This window comes from Lemur catta, chromosome 1 (genome assembly GCF_020740605.2).
Source record: "Lemur catta isolate mLemCat1 chromosome 1, mLemCat1.pri, whole genome shotgun sequence".
In the NCBI taxonomy this organism is placed as follows: Eukaryota; Metazoa; Chordata; class Mammalia; order Primates; family Lemuridae; genus Lemur; species Lemur catta.
Window position 1 is genome coordinate 253,859,774 of NC_059128.1, and position 15,556 is coordinate 253,875,329.

The window sequence follows — 15,556 nt, forward strand, 5'->3', positions numbered from 1 at the left end:
CCTCCCTATTAGAGGCACACTGAGCATCCTCCACAATCCCTATGCTTTGGCTGCCCATGTGGTTCTGCATTCAAGGTCTGAAGAGCAGACACAACTATCCTCTTTTGTCTCCTCAAGAGATGTTTGAAGGATGGACCCCAAAGTCTAGATGATAGATTTAAGGCATTTGATTATAAAAGAAGTTGTCTAAATGTTTTCACATTTACTTGATTTTAGCCCATGCTCATATAATTACATAATATTTCCATGTCTCTTGTGTCTCTTTCCCTTCCTTAGACATTTATTATGATAAATCCTGTGATAGAATTGTTATTTTTATTGGCATTTGTTATTTAACAGTATTGACTCAAAGTTATTTAAAATACATTTAAAATTAAAATGCATAGTATGCTTTGCAGGTTTTTAAACATTTTTTTACAGATAATGAAATTATAAGTGTATATGAAAATTACTGAAATATTGCCACACATAATAGTGTAAACAGAGAAGCATGCTATGTGGAAAAAGGAGACATTTAAATAGGAGATGGCAGCCAAGGTTCTTTTTAATCTGTAGTAAAAAAAGAGAAAAAGTATCTATAGTATACAATAAAATAACAGGGATTAAAATTTAATATAATAATCCCTTTTCCATGTCAGTATAAGCTCCACAAAAGCATGGCCTTTGCTGTTTTGTTTGCTATTACTGTGTATTCTCAATTCTTAGAATAGTGCCTTGCAGAGTATGCACTCAGTAAATATTTCTTGAATGTTAAAGCCATTTTCAGGCACAATCTTTGAAGGAGTACACCAAACAGTGTGATTCTTTGATGGTTCATTAGATCTAATTTTATATAAGAGAAACTCTGAGGCAATGCAACTATTATTGTATTGGTTTCATTGTCACTTTAGGTTTTTTGGTCATTTTTTTTTTTAAAGAATTGAACTTACTACTTTTTAAACGTGTTGCAGAAGTTTTTTCTGCCTTTTTCAATTAGAAAATTTTATGAGCTCTGACATTTTACTTTTTAAATTAAATGTTGAATGAATTAATTTCAATGTTTCTATACATAGGGAAAATAATTGATTATTAGGAATGAATGATTATTGACTTATACTGGGAATTATGGTAGGCAGTTACTTTTCCAATTTAACTCCAAATGTTTTATACTTTCTAAACTATGCTACATACTGTCTTATACTCTCTTTCAAAAATTTGCTTTACCTTGATGAAATGAAATAATGTGATAATAAGAAAAATGGCTTTTATATTCTCACCTGGTTTTTAAAATCTATGTTTAACAGCAAATAAATGTGCAACAAGTATCAGGCAAACTGTTCTGTAATCCTTATTTGTTACTATTCTCTAAAAATTTCAGTGAAGATAATTAACTAGAAATTTATGCTCAAATTATTATTAATAGTCTTTAGATATTTCAAATGTTGAGGAAACATTTAGATACTATTATAATATAGTCATGCGTCATTAACTATGGGGATGTGTTCTGAGAAATGTACCTTTAGGCGATTTCATTGTTGTGTGAACATTATAGAGGATATTTATGCAAAGCTAGATGGTATATCCTACTGCACACCTAGGCTATATGTTGCAGCCTATTGTTCTTAGGCTACAAACCTGTGTAGCATGTTACTGTACTGAATATTGTAGACAATTATAATACAGTCATATTTGTATCTAAACATACCTAAGCATAGAAAAGGAAAGTAAAAATATGGTATAAAAGATTAAAAAATGGTAGAGCTATATGAGGCACTTAACATGAATGGAGATTTCAGGATTAGAAGTTGTTCTGGCTGAGTCAATGAGTGAACGGTGAGTGAATGTAAATACCTAGGATGTTATTGTATGCCACTGTAGATTTTATAAACACTGTACACTTATACCCCACTAAGTTTATCAACATTTTTCTCTCTTCAATATTAAATAAACCTTATCTTACTGCAACTTTTATATTAAACACTTTATTAACTTTTTAAACTTTTGACTTTTTTGTAATAACAGGGTACAGATCTGTGTCCTATAAATACATTGCACAGGCATAAAAAATATTTTCTTTTTATTCTTTCTTTCTAATTCTTATTTTATAAGCTTTTTTGTATTTTTAAAATTAAAAAAAAATTCACCTTTAAACTTTTTTGTTAAGAACTAAGACACAAACACACATATTAGCCTAGGCCTACACAGGGTCAGGATCATCAACATCACTGTCTTCCGCCTCCATATCTTGTCCCACTGAAAGGTCTTCAAGGGCAATAACACGCAATGGAGCTGTCATCTCCTGTGATAAAAGTGCCTTCTTCCGGGATGCCTCCTGAAGGACCTGCCTGAGGCTGTTTTACAGTTAACTTTTTTTTCATAAATAGGAGTACACTAGAAAATAACAATAACAAGCATAGTAGGTACATAAACCAGTAACACAGTTGTTTATTATCAAGTATTATGTACTATACATAATTGTATGTGCTATACTTTTATATGACCTGGAGGGCAATAGGTTTGTTTACACCAAAATCACCACAAACTCCTGAGTAGTGCTTGTGCTACAACGTTACGACAGCTATGAAGTCACTAAGTGATAGAAGTTTTTCAGCTCCATTATAATCTTTTGGGACCACCGTCATGTATGTGATCCATCGTTGACTGAAATGTCATTATGTGGTGCATGAACTGTAATATAGTGATATAATTATTCATTTATGAGAAACGATGCATCAGATTTTCTTTGGGGGAGGGGTTAAATTCTTTATAAAAATCAACTAACTTGAGGTTTTTGGCCTTTTAATCTGAAGTTGTCTCTAGGTAGTCTATTTTGTTAATTAAAAACCTTCTTTTAGATTGAACTTCAAAATTTATTTCATTCCACAAGGGATTGACCTTTATAATTCACTTGAGGACATCTCTCTTATGAATATCTCGTAACCATTAACAAAAAAGAACTGTTACCTACCATTGAAATAATAGTTTTATTTTCTCTGCAAAACATCTGATCTTTTCAATTGAACACTTTGACAAAATATATCTAACTACTTATATGTCATGTAAATGTCCCCTTTTATGTTTTTAAGTGAGTTTATTGAACAAAATGTTTTAAAAATAAAATATAAAACAGTAAATTAAACATTCACAGCTGTAAAAGTATAAGAGAAGAATAGAAGACTACTTTCCTGAAGGATAGACATATATTATTCATGTCTTTAACACTCTTTTCTTTGGATGCATAACAAAACTAATTTATTTAAAGGTATTTCTGTTCACTATTTTGAAACATATACCTTTAGTAACATTATTATATAGAAAAAACATTTCCCAAGTTGTTTTATAGCAATTTAACATAATTATTGAGTGTCTGCTCTGTGTCAAGTGCAGCCCTTGATCTGTGATGCTTTTACTGCATTTTAATATATATATATATGGGTATATGTGTGTATGTACTTTAAACATAAAGTGCTATTGGAGCAAAAAAAATGAGTAAACAGTTTATTCTATAATGGTAACAGAGAGAATTACAGAGGGGCAATGCTATGCAAGTGCACTTGGAAACATGTTTAGAAGTTCACCAGAGAGACAGAGAGAAGAAGCATATTCATCCCGAGAGTGCTGCATGAGCAAAAATGAGTGTATTGATTGATGTCCCAACGGGAAGCAAATGGCACACTCAGAATATTTTGAATAGTTTGAATAGGTTTTATTTTCAAAAAGGCTGTTTTCAAAGTTGAATGTTCAGGAGAACCACCAGAGAGTTCAAAGGAGGACAGGGTTGGGGGCCATCTGAATAACCTTGCTTCGGCCACAAAAAGCAAGGGATCAATTACTAGAACACCAAGAGAGAAGGAGTGAGCTATCTTGAGAGGAGCACCCAGTTTTGGTTGAGGACCGCAATTAATTCATGGCAGCTTTCAGGGAAGGAGCCACAGGAGTAAGGGAAACACATACCTTGATGTGTCACTCTTCTCCTTCTTTCTGACCTCTTGCTAGGGCTCTACATTGGCCAAAGCCAATGTGAAGCTAGAGTTCTGGGAAATATGCTCCACGTCCTGAGACAGAGATCTAGATGAAGAGTGGGTTCGTCTTAACAAGCAAAATGTAGCTCACTTTTAGGAGGTCAGGAAAGGCAAACCTGAAAGGTGAGTGGGAGGCAAACTGAAAGGTTCCTTTTCTTCTAATTCCTTTTTCTCTTCTTTTATCATTCCAGTTAATACCCAAATTACTAGCAATGACATTTAGGATTATCTTCTTTTTAGTGTTTAGGATATTTGTGTATTTTAACTCTTCCTTGTTGACCGGTAAGAAACATGAACTAGATAGAACAGGAGTTTCTTGATACTAGCCCTTTAATATTTCCAAAGGATCTTCTTAGTTCAGGTTGCCATAACAAAATATTTTAGACTAGGTAGCTTAAATAACAGAAAGTTATTTTCTCACAGTTCTGGAGGCTGGAAGTCCTAGGTGCCAGCATGGTTGTATTCTGATGAAGGCTCTATGCTAGCCTGCAGATGGCAGTCTTTCTGTGTCTTCACATGGCAGAGAGAGAGAGAGCACAAACTCTCTGGTGTCTATTCCTTTTTTTTTCTTTATTTCAGCATATTATGGGGGTATAAAGGTTTAGGTTACATATATTACCCTTGCCTCCCCTCCCCCCTGAATCAGAGCTTCAAGCGTGTCCACTCCCTAGACGGTGCGCATCACACTCATTATGTATGTATACACCCATCCCCTCCCCACCCCACATCTGCCCAACACCCGCTCAATGTTATTCCTAAATGTGCTCTTAGGTGATGGTCAGTCAAACCAATTTGATGGTGAGTACATGTCGTGCTTATTTTTCCATTCTTGGGAGGTGGTGTCTATTCTTAAAAGGCACTGATTCCGTTATGAGAATCCCACACTCGTGAACTTATCTAAACCTAGTTATTTCCCGAAGGCCCCATCTTCAAATGCCATCACATCGGGGGTTAGGGCTTCAACAGACGAATTTGGGTGTATACAATTCATTACATAGCAGGCCGTATTGCTTTTCTAATTATATTTACATGTTATACAATTGATTGGTATAAAAGGGTCATGAAACCTAATACCTTTATTTGGATAGTGTTAGATAAAACACATAAAAGGAATAGGTATTATTTTATGTTCATATTTAATCCCCATGGTAATACTATGAGAACAGATATTGTTATTATGTTTCTTTTTAAGATGAGTACACTGAGATCTAGAGTAATCTAGATCCAGATAGTAGAACCTGGGCTTGAATTCAGGTGTTACAGCAAACTCCATGCTCTTAAACATTATGCTACACTGCCAGTCAGGCTAATGGTTCAGGAAGAAAAGAAGGGGGAGAAAAGTGACAGTGAGTATGTGGAACTTGGACAATGTCTCAGATTTAACATATCATTTTATATCATATGCTTTAGCTTTTTTTATGTGTAAACTATCATCCACATTTTTCAGGGTTCTGAAAAACAGAGTATTGATGGGACTTTCCTAGAGAATAGAAAGAAGACAGATAATTTGTGTAGAGAGTTTCGGTTATAGATGATACAATGTCAGATTGGTTAAAGCAAAATTAATTACTGTGAGCTGGAATAAGTAGATGCCATGGAGAGGTTTTGGGTAAAGATGCAGTGTTTTGAAAAATTAGTGTCTAAATATTTGTTTAAGAAGATTGATCTTATAAACACTTTATCCTTCATTTCTGAAATTTTTTTGCATTATATCTGCCAATTTCCTCCTCTACACATTCTTTGTTCACTGTTTCAGGGATTTCTGATATTTGTATATTGAATCTGCTAGTTTTTTTATCTTTTTCTCTCAAGATGTCCACCATTTTGACTTTCTCTTCCACTTGAAAGGTTACTTTATCTTCCAACTGCTTTTATTTTAGTAATCATATATTTATAAATTCTCATCATGTGCTTTTTTCTCCCCCTTTTTTATAGCCTCTGTCCTTGTTCAATGCCCAAATATACTTTTTTATATTTACAAATATTATAGATGTTTTAATTTCTTTTTCAAGTTTTCTCCTTGCCCCCCACCCCACTTCTCTCTACTCTGCTTCTTTCAGATTTTGTTTGTTTTAATCTCTGACCTTCATGTTAAAGGCTGTCCTCAAATGCTTGGTGATCAATGGTTATAGAGTCATATTTTTAAATGAGGTAGGAAAAGACAGTTGAAAACTGCACATGGACAGGACGTTGTTTCTGTTGAGATTCATTGTTGGGTGGTCAGGAAGTGAGTCAGCTTCTATATTGATGGCAGTATGTGAAGGTATTTTTCTGGGATCGTTTCTTTTTTCCAGAGATGAATCTTCCAGTCTTCTACAAGGGTATGGTGGAGTGGAAGGTATATGGAGTGGAGAGCTTTTTCTTATGGCTTCCTTGGATAAGGGTATGAAAATTGGATGAAGGTCCACCTTTTCAGCAAGTCACTTAATCCCTCTGGTTTCAACCATGTTTTTCTCCTCTGTCAGCTGCTGTGCTCATTGTCTCTTGGTTTGGAGCCTCCTAATTCAATGTTTTCCAGAGAATGAATCTCTGATCTACTTGAGGAGTGGGAGGTGGTGTGTTAGAGGGATGTATATTTACCTGTATTTGTTAGGAAAAAGGCTCTGCTCTAAAGCCTACTGTCCCCTGATTTTTTGTTTGTTTTTTACACTGAACCTTACCTCCTTCTACAGTAGGAGGAACTTTCAGATACTGAGTCTTTTAGGGATTTTATGAGGCAAATTAGCCAGCTCTCTTCAAATTTGTCCTCTGTAGTATTGGATTATATCTTTTGATTCTCTAGTTAGTTTCTTATCCCTCCTTCTGCTTTCCATCTTCCAAAAATGTATGGAAATTTATATATATAGTCTCTTCTTTTCTATCCTTCTCTGTTAATATCTTTTACATTCTTTGCTGTTATTTGTTTCAGCAGAGGTTTGGTAGGGTGAAACAAGAAACACTGGGGAAGTTTGTCATTTTTAATTCAAACTCCAAATCATCCTTTAAATGGTAGAAGAAAAAAGTACATCTGCTAGGTAGAAGAATATTTTATGATTCTGAAGTTTCAGTTAGGTGACTACATTTTTGTTGTATACAGTGATTATAAGATTTTGGCCAAATTGATTATTTCTTGCTTGGGATGTCTTTACATATTATTATATGTGATAAAGATTTTCTTTTCTGTGACCTGCAGAAAATCTTTTACTCACTTCATTTGTTACCTGGTTCAACTTAATCAACCTTTAAGACCCTGAAACATCTAATTTGTGGGAGAATGCGTAGTTAGAATTAGATGCACTTTCCTTTACCACAGAGACTATAATTCTTTGTGTTTGCAAAATACAATATGAATGTTAATGAACCTAAATAACATACTAGGAAATGGTCTTCCTCTGTAGATGAAAATAAAGGCTCGTTAATTGATTCATTTTTCTTTTCTTTTTTTTCTTTTTGGAGCTCCTTAGAATGTTGATAGGAAACACAAAATAAATGTGTAAATTTCCAAAACAGTGTATTTGCTGGTCTTTAGAGTTTTTCTAGAGGGGATGGTGAGATAGAAAGTGGAAGTATTTTCTTTTATTTTGAGCTTAATTTCTTTATCCAATTTTGATCTTTTTCTTTCTTAGTAAGTTATTTAACAAATATTTATGATTTCTTCACTTGAAGCATTGAATTATCTTCCCTGGAGGTATGTAAAGAAAGAAAAGATAAAATGCTTTTTTCTGAATTTACAGGCTACTCCAAGAAAACTCTCCATAAACATATAAGTTGCTTTAGCATTCTGTGGATGGTAATAGGGTAGGGGGAGAAGCTTATATTTTTTGAGAATTTTGTGACAGAAAAGCAGGATTAAATGGAACATGTGTTTATTTTTTATTTGTTAGTGATTTAGTTCTCTTCATTTTTGACTAAATATTGATAGGGCCAAGAAGGAACCTAAGAAAGGACAGAGAAGGAGGACACGGATAAGAGATTCTTGAGGAAGTGGAAAGAAGGAGAAGGATAAAGGTCACAGGTTGAATAGTTAGTTAGGGAAGGTCTATGGGAAAAGACACATTTTAAGCTTGGTGTTGAAGGTGTTGATGGATGTTGATTAATGTAAAGTTGTCAGGGGTCAATTAAGGAATAACAGAATATAAAGCCCAGCGAGGTTATATAAGTATGAACCATGTGGGACAGTGGTCAGTTTGACATGCAGTGAGTTATAATGATGTCACATGTATAAGGAGACTAAATGAAATAGTGAATCTATTTTAGGAAATTTTACTCTGAAAATATGCAGGACAATACAATTGAGTCTTTTTTTTTTTTTTTGCTTCTTCTTAAATCCTACATTTATTACTTTTTAAAAAAAACCAATAATTTTTAATAATGACTGCTATGGTTTGAATGTATCCTCCAAAGTTGACTGGTTGGAAACTTAATCTCCAGTGCAACAGAGCTGAGGGGTGGGAGCTTTCAGAGGTGAATAGGTCATGAGGACTCTGACCTTATGAATGGATTAATGCTGCTACCACAGGGGTAGGTTAGTTATTGTGAGAGTGGGTTCCTAATGAAAGAATAAGTTTAGCCCCCTTCCCCCTGTGTCTAACACAAGAATGCTCTCTTTTACCTTTCTGCCCTTCTGCCACGGGGTGAGGCAGAAAGAAGGGCTTTGCCAGATGTCGGTACCTTGATATTGGCTTTTCCAGTTCCAGAAACATCAGAAAAACATTTATTTTCTTTATTAATTACCCAGTCCGTGGCATTTTGTCATAGCAACACAAAGCAGACTAAGACAATGACTATTTTATTCTTTAAGCTGAGCTTTCTTGTTTTATTCAGGGTCTTGACTCTTAATGACCTCATTTTTTTCACATATATTTATACTCTCTCTTCTAGAGCATGTGAAAGTGCTGAAGTGATTTCATTTTCAATTGACAAAAATTAGCCACTGTCAATGGTCCATGAATGCCTTCTCTTCCTCTATGTAAAAATTCCTAGAAAGAAAAAAAATCTACTATTATGTATCCTATCCTCACTTCCTATTCATTGGTTTCTATCCTCCTTTACTCTGATTTAATAATGAAAATAAAATAAAATAGTACAAATAATTAAAGATAATTTAAATGCAAGACCTATGAATAATGCAGTGTAAATCTTGTTTACCATTTGAATCACTTGGAACATGTTCACATCAGTGTTGCATATGAATTCCTAAATGAGTTCCACTGTGTCATGGCCTATGATAGGGTCTCAATCTTCTGCAGTTCCCGAGTTATTATTTCTAGTTATGTCACAGATAAAAATACTACCGTTTGCTACTTATTGCCTGCCAACTCAAACTTGTCATAAATCATTGTTTTTGCTGCTTAATGTTAGTATTTTCTTTTCCTATAGCACATCTTATAGAAATTCTTTTAGACATGGGTTGAAGTCTTATGCATTTCACATTTAGTCTGGAATTAAACTTTATTATAACAAATAAACAAGAAATCTAGATTTCAAATTGTTTCCTCTTAGCATCTTGAAGATAAAGCTGCAATTTTTCTTCATATATCCAGTGTTGCTGTTAAAAATCCTGATGATTTAATTCTTATTTCTTTTCATGTAATTGATCTTTTTTCTTGATAGTCACTTGAATTTCATCTTTATCCTTGATGTTCTAAAAATTTGACTACCATCTGCCCTAACACAGAGTTTCATTTCTTACTCTTTTCCTGAAATGGCCATCCATATCTTTATAACTTGTCTTCTTCTTGGTTCTGATCCTCACCTCCCCAGCCCATTTTTATGTTATAGCCAGAGTCATCATTCTGAGATTTGAAATCTGCTCATGCTATCCTTCTGCTTTACCCCTTGTGATGAACTTCCCCACTGCCCCATTTCCTCATAGCTGTGTGATAAGCTGACTTGGTCAGTTTTCAGATTCCCTAGCACTCGAAAAAAAGCATATCCCTTTTCTGTTTGATAATTGGGCTCTCATATATTATTATGTCTCAGTAAAGATTTCTCTGTTTTAAAAGAAGTTTGAGCAACACTGGCCCAAAGGATGAATTCCACACCCATTGGCTTGCCAGGCAAAGCCCTTCATGCCCTGGCCTCTGTATTCCTCTCCACCTTTGTCTTTATCTTGTATGCTGTTCATACTGAATTACTTGTGGTTTTGTAAACACTATTGTGATCATGCCTCAGCAAATGCAAAGATACCGTCCCTTTTACTTGGAATGGCTTTCTCCTGTTTTAATACTCTGACAGACTTCCAGTTTTTTTTTTTTTTTGAGACAGAGTCTCATTTTGTTGCCCGGGCTAGAGTGAGTGCCGTGGCGTCAGCCTAGCTCACAGCAACCTCAAACTCCTGGGATTAAGTGATCCTACTGCCTCAGCCCCCCGAGTAGCTGGGACTACAGGCGTGTGCCACCATGCCTGGCTAATTTTTTCTATATATATTTTTAGTTGTCCAGATAATTTCTTTCTATTGGTAGTAGAGACAGGGTCTCGCTCTTGCTCAGGCTGGTCTCGAACTCCTGACCTCGAGCGATCCACCCGCTTCGGCCTCCCAGAGTGCTAGGATTACAGGCATGAGCCACCGCGCTCGGCTCTTCCAGTTTTTGATATAGCACTCATGTGCCATTTATTCTTGGTGAAATTTTCTATAATTCCAAACTCTGCTTTCTCTTCACTAACTACTGCTTCCCACTCTTACCCCTTAGAGCCTATTTCCTCCCTACTTACTGTGATCAAATGTACTTCAATGATAGAACAATCTATAACTATGCTTGTAATTGATCAATTAGTTTCACTTTTTAGACTTTGAACTTTTTGATGGTAGAGTCAGTATCTTAGTCATCTTTGTGTATCTGGAACTTTGCAATGTCTGATTCACAGAAGTTACTCAAAAATTGTTTATTGGCTGCATGAATGGAAAAAATAAGAGACCATCAGGTATGTGTATTTCACTATTGAAAATATTTTTTGCATATGTATATTTTACAGAATGTAAAAGAAATTTACTGTTACATGTGGGTAATTTTAAATTAGATTCTTTGAATTTAGACATCTTAGACTTACAGAATTGCTATTTGTAGAAGGTGTCCTGTTAACATCAGGGTAAGGGAAAAAAACAAATCCTGGTTTGGAAACCACAGCTGGTTGTTTTAATGAATCTTTAGCATTTTCTGTGTTATTTTCTATACAAAGATCCTTGTGAGTGACTGAGAGCTTAATATTAGAAGAAAGTTTGCCTTTCTTTTGAAGATTTGAAATGCTTATTTTTATCTCATGGTTCCCCTTTTCACTTGTCTGTCAGAAAACTTTAAGTAAATTGTATAATTGCAATAACCATCCTACCCCTCAGAGCCCTGTACCATTTTCTTATCTCCTTGCCCTCTTTTCTCATTTTACTTTTAAATATCACATTACATTGTTTTTTATAGAAGCCTTTTTTGTAAGAAGAATATAAATTAAATGTATACACATCTATGAATAACAGCTTGAAATTATTTTAAGTCCCACTCTAATTTTGTTTTAATATTTCTTTAAATCATAGTTGATTTAAAGAAATCATATGAATGGGTAGTGCCTAATTCTTTTTCCTTATAGCTTTGAGTCAGTTAGTTATGAGGCTACAAAGTGGATTTACTATGGATGTGCCAGAGGTCAGAATGTTGTCATTTAGATTAATACTTGGGGGAGAAGAAAAGTCCAATTATGGATGATGTCATTCTTCTCTCAAATTAATAATTAGATGTTATTTTTCTCTGGCTAAAGCACATACCATTTCTGTTTCAAACATTTTTTTTATTGAAAACTTTCTCAAACTTTGAAGAATATTCACTTTGACAAAATTAAATGGAATTCTGGAATGTACTGTTACCACCTGTATGCCTATTTTTACTTAAGATAAATGATGGTGAAAGATTAAAAAAAAAACATTTCAATTATCTCTTTTAAATATATAGTTCAAACCTTGTTATGACTTGTTTATATTAAACCTAATTTCCGTGCATTGGAGTTTTTCATGGCAAGGCTCAGAATGAGGAGCAGCTTGCGTTAGGTAGTTTTGTTTTCCCTTTTCATTTTCAACTGAAGTCCTGCAGAGAGTAGGAAGTTGTCAGTGAGATATCAATGGTAGTATAGGAATTGCTTTCTGAAGTCATTATGAATTAACAGCTAATGGGTAGCTTTCTTTGATAGCTCGTTTATAATTGAGTGCAGAGAGATGAGAATCAAACACAAAGGGAACTCAATTTTATCATTAATTTTGATTTTGTTTAACGGATGATTTCTGGGCACCACAGCAGCCTTCCTAATTTGTCTGTGTATGATGAAGAAACTAATCATACACAGCTCAGGGAACAAATAACATACGTTTTTCCAAAAAGGTCACCTTCAGAGACAAGCACAAGGAAAAAAACTTCACAAACCTGTTGATTCATTCCTTCTCTCCTGTTTCTCTCTGTTTTCCTCCTAAAAAAATGCATTTGGTAAGATAATTAATTCAAAATTTCAAATATGCAATGATTGACTATCCAGAATTTATAGCCTATGAATATAATTAGGTTTTTTTCCCTGTAGAACTCTTTCCCCCCAACCCCTTTCTTTCATCTTAAGTACTCACCAGGTGTCAGATAATATTAAAAACACTCTATGAATATTAACTACTTTAGTCCACAGAGAAGCCCTATTACCATCTTTGCCATTTTTCAAATGAGGAAACGGAGGCACAGAGAGATTACATAACTTGTTCAACGTTCCGTGTGTTGCTAATAGTTGCTGGAGCTGAAATGTAAACCCAGGAAGTATGAGTATAGAAATTGTGTTTTTAACCATTATGCTAGGTTGTTATAATTTACTAGCTTAATTGCAATTCCTGTGATGTCTTGATAACTATATTTAAGAACACTATCAATCAATCTCTTGGCTAAAACAATAAACCTTGGCAAATCATACACATGTTTTTAGAATACATTTTTTTTCTGTGGACAAGTGGCAATGACAGCAATAAACTTGGGAGTATGCAAGAAAACAATCTGACATGTTTTAATTTTAGAAATATTCAATAAAACAGATTCTATAAGTAATATGTGTATATGTGTATATATATATACATATACACACATGCACACGCGTATTTCAAGTTAGGTATTTAACGAAATCATAACTACTAGTAGATATGTACGTGACATCAATGTGAGGACAGCTTACAATAGATTCTCAAAGGAGGCTGTGCATACAAATTGTCTTGGCTTGAGTTGATGATATTGCTAGTCACTCCAAATGTATGTATGTATTTACATATGTAGTTAGTTTTATAGTTATGTAAGCCAGAACATTACAAGGCAAGGGGGATTTTACTTTTTAAATTTGGACTAGTCTCTAAGCCTATGTGAAAATCCATTCATCTCTAATCTCTGCAGTAAGACATGACAGGGTTGCTTGTCCACTTTGGGGCTACTGAAAAGGCAGGATTCAGATAGGTAGGTCCCAGTGTCTAGGTGAGAGGAGACATGGTACCTGGAAGTACATCCATGACATTATAGAGTCAAAGAAGTAAAAGGCTAAAGTATCCACAAGGCAAAACTGAGGATAGAGGCTGCAAGAAACTCAATTGGTTATAAAGCTGGTGTGGCTAGACTGAGGATAGATGAATTTAGTAATAAATGTGCTTAAGAACAAAATGAGGTGAGCTAGGAAAGGGGAGTGCTGGGTTCCACTGTGATATTCCTTATTTGGAGTACAATGTGTTTTGCTGGCCCAGGAACATGCTTGGTTGCCTTTACATGTTTATTACTCCTTATTAAGGTGTTACAGTGGATGATAAGCACCTTTCTAAGTCATTATATTAGGTAAGGTATTGGCTGTGTTTGCAAAGGACCGAAATAACAGTGTCTTCAACTAGAGAGATGGTTTGCTTCTCTCTGAAGTAGAAGTTCAGATCATCAGGTGTTCTACGGATAGATGTTCCTGACATTGTATTGGTTTTCTGTTTCGAAGTGTGTTTCCACATGATGAAAAATACTCACTATCTCTCTGTCCACGTTTCCTTTGGAAAGAGGAAAAGAATAAGATGAGATCAAGACATTCCCGCTTATGTATATGAACACATCATGTCTATACTTTCTATCGTTTTGGTTAGATCTTAGTCACGTTGACCATCGCAGCTGCAAAGAATGTTAGGAAATGTGGTTTTAGGTTGGGCACCATTTTTCCAGCTAAAATTAAGTTGGTTATAGCTTATTAAAAGAAAAAAATGGAGGGTTAACTTTGAGATACAATTGACATTTACTGCCATAGCCATTTAAAAGGAACTTCTCAAGGAAACAAAAGGATTAACCTTCTTAAGAATTGTTTTTTTTACACTTCTCAGATCAGTTGTTAGTAATGTATCCTTATTTTATTTATTTCTGTGCTGTAGAAACACATTGTTAAAAACCTCTTGAATTAATTTATTTCAACTTAGAAAAACTGTAGTATTCCTATTAATAATAAAAGGAAATTTGAAGAATATATCTGATATTAATAATATTCACTTAAGGATATAGCTAGTATAATAATAATATGCAATCATAGTGGCATACTTTAGATAATTGTAAACTCCAATATTAAAAAAATAAAATGAAAGCAAAATCCTAAAGCAACCTGGAACTTATTAGATGTTATAATGCGAGGCCTAAAATTTTGCCACTTTTTGAAAGATATCCAAATTATCTTGAAATGCTAGTCTCACTTTTAATGCCATTTCTAGTTTGACATCAATTTTCACATAAATAAGAACAGAATTTTAATGAAAACACTGTAAGTAAATATAGCAGTGTGGAATGTAAAAGTGTACTGAGCAGCGATCTGCAGCTGACAGCAACCAGGCTCTAACCTGGTTTTCTTGAATAGCAAAATTGAGCATGTAAACTGACTGCCTCAAAAACAGAGACTGCAGGGGACAGGTAGTTGGGTATATCTGAGATACCTAAACTTTAAATTAGTGTTCAAGAAGAATGCTTTCCCCTCCTTTCTTAATAAAGCTAAATAGGTATTGGTGCTAATCTTTCTTTTTTTTTTTGTATTGGTGGTATTTTTAAAAACATATTTACTGCTTCACTCTATTATTTGATAAATTCTATAGGAATATCAGATCAGAAGGAAAGCAGGAGCCAAGATTTATCTATAAAGTTATAATAATTAATGAAAAGAGAATTTTTAAAAATTCTACATAATATTAGAAGGGCTTTAGAATGAAGATTGCTTTTAAACATTTTTAAGGCAAATATAACTAAACTGAATCCTATTAAAATAATAATTATATTCTCAAAATTTGCCTCTTAGAAGATATTTTAGGATAAAATTATAAAATAATTATAAAATGTGGGGATGACAAAAGGGCCTTAAAGTGTTTCAGCTATATCCTTAAAAGAATATTAAAAAACATTCTTGGTGATTTCAGTAGCCATGGAGGAGACCCTCCACCGCCCTGGCCTCTCAATTCCTTGACCTGGTCTGCTCTGGTGATCTTGGCTTTTCCCCAACTCAGCCATCCACTGTGATGATCATATTGTAAACATTGTCTTATACACTCTCTGTGTTCCCCACGTTCATACCAT

The 15,556-nt window shown here is 34.3% G+C and overlaps 1 protein-coding gene across 2 annotated transcripts in view; it reads left to right on the top strand.

Annotated features, from left to right (window-relative positions):
• GBE1 (1,4-alpha-glucan branching enzyme 1) overlaps positions 1-15,556 on the top strand; it is a 263,584-nt gene that overhangs the window by 80,348 nt on the left and 167,680 nt on the right. The gene's annotated exons all lie outside the window — the stretch shown is intronic.